Below are 6,545 nucleotides of genomic sequence, written 5' to 3' on the forward strand. Positions count from 1 at the left end.
TTTGGTGCCTCTCCTGTTGTATGTGCCTCACCTTATCTCTTCTGGGGGCTTACCAGAAACCCCGGCATCACTCCTCGCATCTCTGATCTCTGGGCTCCTCAGCCCGACACCATCGAAGCTTTGCCTCGGGAGCTCTCAGAGGCCTCGGAATCGCGTCTCTCTTTTAAAAGCATCCGATCGGATGTCTTTTAGAGGTCTTTTTCTGAGCTGTGTCAACAGCCGTGCGCCGCGAGGATCCATTGTTGCGGCTTAGGTCTTGAAGAAACGCAGAGATAGGTAGGGGGCTGTGGCCCTCAGATTCTCGGGCATCCGTCTTGGCAGTTGCTGGAGTTTGTCATTCCATCAGCATCTTCTTCCTCCCGGGTTCTGCGAGCTTCATCAGCTCGCCTTCATTCTCACCCGGCTCATCTCGTTCCGCGTTCTCTCGGTCCTTGCGGCCGTTCTTGTGGCCCAGAGTTTTGTCTCCCCGTTGTGTCCCCTCGTCTGTTGTCTTGTGTGTCACGGGTGTCTGGGTGTAGTTGTCCCGGAGCTGCTCTGTCCTGCTGCCCAGCCTGGGTGTAGGTGTAAAAGGCCAAGTCCCAGGCCCCTGTAATTTGAAATTTGTCATGTAGGGTGTAGTTGGAGTCTAGAGGGTATTCCTAGATTGACACAAGATGTGTGGAACTGTGAAGTTACTCTGCAGCACTTTGACTTTTGTCTTAGCTTTCTTTCAGATGCGGACGGATGAAATCGGTGGCAGAGCGCCCCATCCAGTGTAAGGGGGTTTCCTCGAGAAGGTAAGTCAATGTTTGTCTTTGCAGGGCAACTGGAACCGGTCACTGTGTTACAGGTCTCCTCTTTGTCTTTATTTTTAGGAAGTAGAGCCAGCTGGCAGCAGTCAAGGTGAAGTGGGCAAGGTGAGCATTGACCGGTGGAAGGAAGCTGTTGTTATCACTGGGCTCTCAGTTTCTGGTGCAACGCTAAGCCTCCCATCTTGTTTGCGTGCTTTAGGCGGTCCAGTCGCGTTTCGCTGAGACGTCCTTGCCAACCGGCTGGCACAGCTGTTTCACCGCTCCCGTGAGCCCTGTGGAAGCGTTATGGAACCGTGTGACGGAGCCTTTTCCACGTAAAGGGGCCGTGTTTGTGGCCTTCAGGAACGGGCCGAGGGGTTGCCGTGAGTTGGGGATGTCGGGAGGAGGAGCGAGGGTCCCTTTGAGTTTCAGCAATGCCGCATCACTTTGTCTTCTCTTAACTCAGGCGCGCCCTGCGACGACGGCGTCCGGCTCCCGGCGTGGCCGAAGCGTGCGGCCTCAGGACGTGGCCGTGCGCAGGAGACCGTGAGTAGCGGAATTGTCGGGTTTTGGCTGATGCCCTGCAAAGATCAGCCGCTGATTTTGTGTTTTATTTATTGTAGCTGACCGAGAGACGGCAGCCTGGTGATGGCAGGAACTTACCAGATGGCGAGGCAGCCTTCCTTGGCACTCCACGTGGATCCTCCCCGCCGGGCATCTGAGAGCTAAGTCGAAGGCTATGAATTGCAGAGGGGCTGAAAGTGGGGTGCCGGGTCAGGACTCTGGACCTGGGATTTTTAAGTCAGCTTTGGGGATGGGGAGGTCCAGGCAATGCCCCCTTAGGCCACATGAAGGGAGAGCCTCACTTTTGTTCACAGTGCTGAGGTGCGCAGGACAGAGCAGCCCCAGGGCGTGTCGTGTCACTTGTCCGTCGTGCCTTCTGTGTCTTTTGTGCCTCTGCTGTTGTATGTGCCTCGCCTTATTTCTTCTGGGGGCTTACCAGAAACCCCGGCGTCACTCCTCGCATCTCTGATCTCTGGGCTCTTCAGCCCGACGCCATCAAAGCTTTGCCTCAGGAGCTCGCAGGGGCCTCGGAATCGCGTCTGTTTTGGAAAGCATCCGATCGGATGTCTTTTAGAGGTCTTGTTCCGAGCTGTGTCAACAGCCGTGCGCCGCGAGGATCCATTGTTGCGGCTTAGGTCTTGAAGAAACGCAGAGATAGGTAGGGGGCTGTGGCCCTAAAATTCTCGGGCATCCGTTTTGGCAGTTGCTGGAGTTTGTCATTCCACCAGCATCTTCTTCCTCCCAGGTTCTGCGAGCTTCATCAGCTCGCCTTCATTCTCACCCGGCTCATCTCGTTCCGCGTTCTCTCGGTCCTTGCGGCCGTTCTTGTGGCCCAGAGTTTTGTCTCCCCGTTGTGTCCCCTCGTCTCTTGTCTTGTGTGTCACGGGTGTCTGGGTGTAGTTGTCCCGGAGCTGCTCTGTCCTGCTGCCCAGCCTGGGTGTAGGTGTAAAAGGCCGAGTCCTAGGCCCCTGTAATTTGAAATTTGTCATGTAGGGTGAGTTGGAGTCTAGAGGGTGTTCCTCGATGGACACAAGATATCTGGAGCTGTGAAGTTACCCTGCAGCACTTTGACTTTTGTCTCAGCTTTCTTTCAGATGCGGACGGATGAAATCGGTGGCAGAGCGCCCCATCCAGGGTAAGGGGGTTCCCCTGAGAAGGTAAGTCAATGTTTGTCTTTGCAGGGCAACTGGAACCGGTCACTGTGTGACAGGTCTCCTCTTTGTCTTTATTTTTAGGAAGTGAAGCCGGCTATCAGCAGTCAAGGCGAAGCGGGCAAGGTGAGCATTGACCGGTGGAGGGAAGCTGTTGTTATCGCTGGGCTCTCAGTTTCTGGTGCAATGCCAAGCGTCCCATCTTGTTTGTGTGCTTTAGGCGGTCCAGTCGCATTTCGCCGAGACGTCCTCGCCAACCGGCCGGCACAGCTGCTTCACCACTCCTGTGAGCCCTGCGGAAACATTACGGGACCGTGTGCCGGAGCCTTTTCCACGTAAAGGGGCCGTGTTTGTGGCCTTCAGGAACGGGCCGAGGGGTTGCCGTGAGTTGGGGATGTTGGGAGGAGGAGCGAGGGTCCCTTTGAGTTTCAGCAATGCCGCATCACTTTGTCTTCTCTTAACTCAGGCGCGCCCTGCGATGACGACATCCAGCTCACAGCGTGGCCGAAGCGCGCGGCCTCAGGACGTGGCCGTTCGCAGGAGACCGTGAGTCGCGGAATTGTCGGGTTTTGGCTGATGCCCTGCAAAGATCAGCCTCTGATTTTCTGTTTTATTTTTTTTACCTCACCAGAAGACAACAGCCTGGCGATGGCAGGAACTTCCCTGATGGCGAGGCGGCCTTCCTTGGCGCTCCATGTGGATCCTCCCCGCTGGGCATCCGAGAGCTGAGTCGGAGGCTGCAAATTGCAGAGGGGCTGAAATCGGGGTGCCGGGTCGGGACTCGTGACCTGGGATTATGGAGTCAGCTTTGGGGACGGGGGGAGGTCCAGGCTGTGGCCCCTTAGGCCACGTGAAGGGAGAGCCTCACATTTGTTCACAGTGCTGAGGTGTGCAGGACGGAGCAGCCCCAGGGCGTGTTGTATCACTTGTCCATTGTGCCTTGTGTGTCTTTTGTGCTTCTTGTGTTGTACGTGCCTCGCCTTATCTCTTCTGGGGGCTTACCAGAAACCCCGGCGTCACTCCTCGCATCTCTGATCTCTGGGCTCCTCAGCCCGACACCATCGAAGCTTTGCCTCGGGAGCTCTCAGAGGCCTTGGAATCGCGTCTCTCTTTTAAAAGCATCCGATCGGATGTCTTTTAGAGGTCTTGTTCCGAGCTGTGTCGACAGCCGTGCGCCGCGAGGATCCATTGTTGCGGCTTAGGTCTTGAAGAAACGCAAAGATTGGTAGGGGACTGTGGCCCTCAGATTCTCGGGCATCCGTCTTGGCAGTTGCTGGAGTTTGTCATTCCGTCAGCATCTTCTTCCTCCCGGGTTCTGCGAGCTTCATCAGCTCGCCTTCATTCTCACCCGGCTCATCTCGTTCCGCGTTCTCTCGGTCCTTGCGGCCATTCTTGTGGCCCAGAGTTTTGTCTCCCCGTTGTGTCCCCTCGTCTGTTGTCTTGTGTGTCACGGGTGTCTGGGTGTAGTTGTCCCGGAGCTGCTCTGTCCTGCTGCCCAGCCTGGGTGTAGGTGTAAAAGGCCGAGTCCTAGGCCCCTGTAATTTGAAATTTGTCATGTAGGGTGTAGTTGGAGTCTAGCGGGTGTTCCTCGATTGACATAAGATGTCTGGAGCTGTGAAGTTACCCTGCAGCACTTTGACTTTTGTCTCAGCTTTCTTTCAGATGCGGACGGATGAAATCGGTGGCAGAGCGCCCCATCCAGGGTAAGGGGGTTTCCTCGAGAAGGTAAGTCAATGTTTGTCTTTGCAGGGCAACTGGAACCGGTCACTGTGTGACAGGTCTCCTCTTTGTCTTTATTTTTAGGAAGTGAAGCCCGCTATCAGTAGTCAAGGCGAAGCGGGCAAGGTGAGCGTTGACTGGTGGAGGGAAGCTGTTGTTATCGCTGGGCTCTCAGTTTCCGGTGCAATGCCAAGTGTCCCATCTTGTTTGTGTGCTTTAGGCGGTCCAGTCGCATTTTGCCGAGACGTCCTCGCCAACCGGCCGGCACAGCTGCTTCACCGCTCCCGTGAGCCCTGCGGAAGCGTTATGGAACCGTGTGACGGAGCCTTTTCCACGTAAAGGGGCCGTGTTTGTGGCCTTCAGGAACGGGCCGAGGGGTTGCCGTGAGTTGGGGATGTCGGGAGGAGGAGTGAGGGCCTGTTCAAGTTTCAGCAATGCCGCATCACTTTGTCTTTTCTTAACTCAGGCGCGCCCTGCGATGATGGCGTCCTGCTCCCAGCGTGGCCGAAGAGCACGGCCTCAGGACGTGGCCGTTCGCAGGAGACCGTGAGTAGCGGAATTGTCGGGTTTTGGCTGATGCCCTGCAGAGATCAGCCTCTGATTTTCTGTTTTATTTTTTTTACCTCACCAGAAGACAACAGCCTGGTGATGGCAGGAACTTCCCGGATGGCGAGGCGGCCTTCCTTGGCGCTCCATGTGGATCCTCCCCGCTGGGCATCCGAGAGCTGAGTCGGAGGCTGCAAATTGCAGAGGGGCTGAAATCGGGGTGCCGGGTCGGGAGTCGTGACCTGGGATTATGGAGTCAGCTTTGGGGACGGGGAGGTCCAGGCTGTGGCCCCTTAGGCCACGTGAAGGGAGAGCCTCACATTTGTTCACAGTGCTGAGGTGTGCAGGACGGAGCAGCCCCAGGGCGTGTTGTATCACTTGTCCATTGTGCCTTGTGTGTCTTTTGTGCTTCTTGTGTTGTACGTGCCTCGCCTTATCTCTTCTGGGGGCTTACCAGGAAACCCCGGCGTCACTCCTTGCATCTCTGATCTCTGGGCTCCTCAGCCCAACACCATCGAAGCTTTGCCTCGGGAGCTCTCAGAGGCCTTGGAATCGCGTCTCTCTTTTAAAAGCATCCGATCGGATGTCTTTTAGAGGTCTTGTTCCGTGCTGTGTCAACAGCCGTGCGCCGCGAGGATCCATTGTTGCGGCTTAGGTCTTGAAGAAACGCAGAGATAGGTAGGGGACTGTGGCCCTCAGATTCTCGGGCATCCGTCTTGGCAGTTGCTGGAGTTTGTCATTCCGTCAGCATCTTCTTCCTCCCGGGTTCTGCGAGTTTCATCAGCTCGCCTTCATTCTCACCCGGCTCATCTCGTTCCGCGTTCTCTCGGTCCTTGTGGCCATTCTTGTGGCCCAGAGTTTTGTCTCCCCGTTGTGTCCCCTCGTCTGTTGTCTTGTGTGTCACGGGTGTCTGGGTGTAGTTGTCCCGGAGCTGCTCTGTCCTGCTGCCCAGCCTGGGTGTAGGTGTAAAAGGCCGAGTCCTAGGCCCCTGTAATTTGAAATTTGTCATGTAGGGCATAGTTGGAGTCTAGCGGGTGTTCCTAGATGGACACAAGATGTCAGGAGCTGTGAAGTTACCCTGCAGCACTTTGACTTTTGTCTCAGCTTTCTTTCAGATGCGGACGGATGAAATCGGTGGCAGAGCGCCCCATCCAGGGTAAGGGGGTTCCCGCGAGAAGGTAAGTCAATGTTTGTCTTTGCAGGGCAACTGGAACCGGTCACTGTGTGACAGGTCTCCTCTTTGTCTTTATTTTTAGGAAGTGAAGCCCGCTATCAGTAGTCAAGGCGAAGCGGGCAAGGTGAGCGTTGACTGGTGGAGGGAAGCTGTTGTTATCGCTGGGCTCTCAGTTTCTGGTGCAATGCCAAGTGTCCCATCTTGTTTGTGTGCTTTAGGTGGTCCAGTCGCATTTTGCCGAGACGTCCTCGCCAACCGGCCGGCACAGCTGCTTCACCGCTCCCGTGAGCCCTGCGGAAGCGTTATGGAACCGTGTGATGGAGCCTTTTCCACGTAAAGGGGCCGTGTTTGTGGCCTTCAGGAACGGGCCGAGGGGTTGCCGTGAGTTGGGGATGTTGGGAGGAGGAGCGAGGGTCCCTTTGAGTTTCAGCAATGCCACATCACTTTGTCTTCTCTTAACTCAGGCGCGCCCAGCGACGACGGCGTCCGGCTCCCGGCGTGGCCGAAGCGTGCGGCCTCAGGACGTGGCCGTGCGCAGGAGACCGTGAGTAGCGGAATTGTCGGGTTTTGGCTGATGCCCTGCAAAGATCAGCCGCTGATTTTGTGTTTTACTTATTGTAG

The 6,545-nt window shown here is 56.1% G+C and overlaps 1 long non-coding RNA gene across 1 annotated transcript; it reads left to right on the forward strand.

The window, feature by feature from the left end:
* The first annotated feature begins 1,123 nt into the window (after positions 1–1,123).
* Positions 1,124–6,005, forward strand: LOC131587657 (uncharacterized). The gene is made up of 4 exons (XR_009279404.1): positions 1,124–1,153; positions 1,237–1,316; positions 1,394–1,531; positions 4,986–6,005. It is a non-coding gene; the product is annotated as an uncharacterized LOC131587657 (long non-coding RNA).
* Positions 6,006–6,545: the final 540 nt, after the last annotated feature.

Source organism: Poecile atricapillus, chromosome 1 (assembly GCF_030490865.1).
Source record: "Poecile atricapillus isolate bPoeAtr1 chromosome 1, bPoeAtr1.hap1, whole genome shotgun sequence".
NCBI classification, from domain to species: Eukaryota; Metazoa; Chordata; class Aves; order Passeriformes; family Paridae; genus Poecile; species Poecile atricapillus.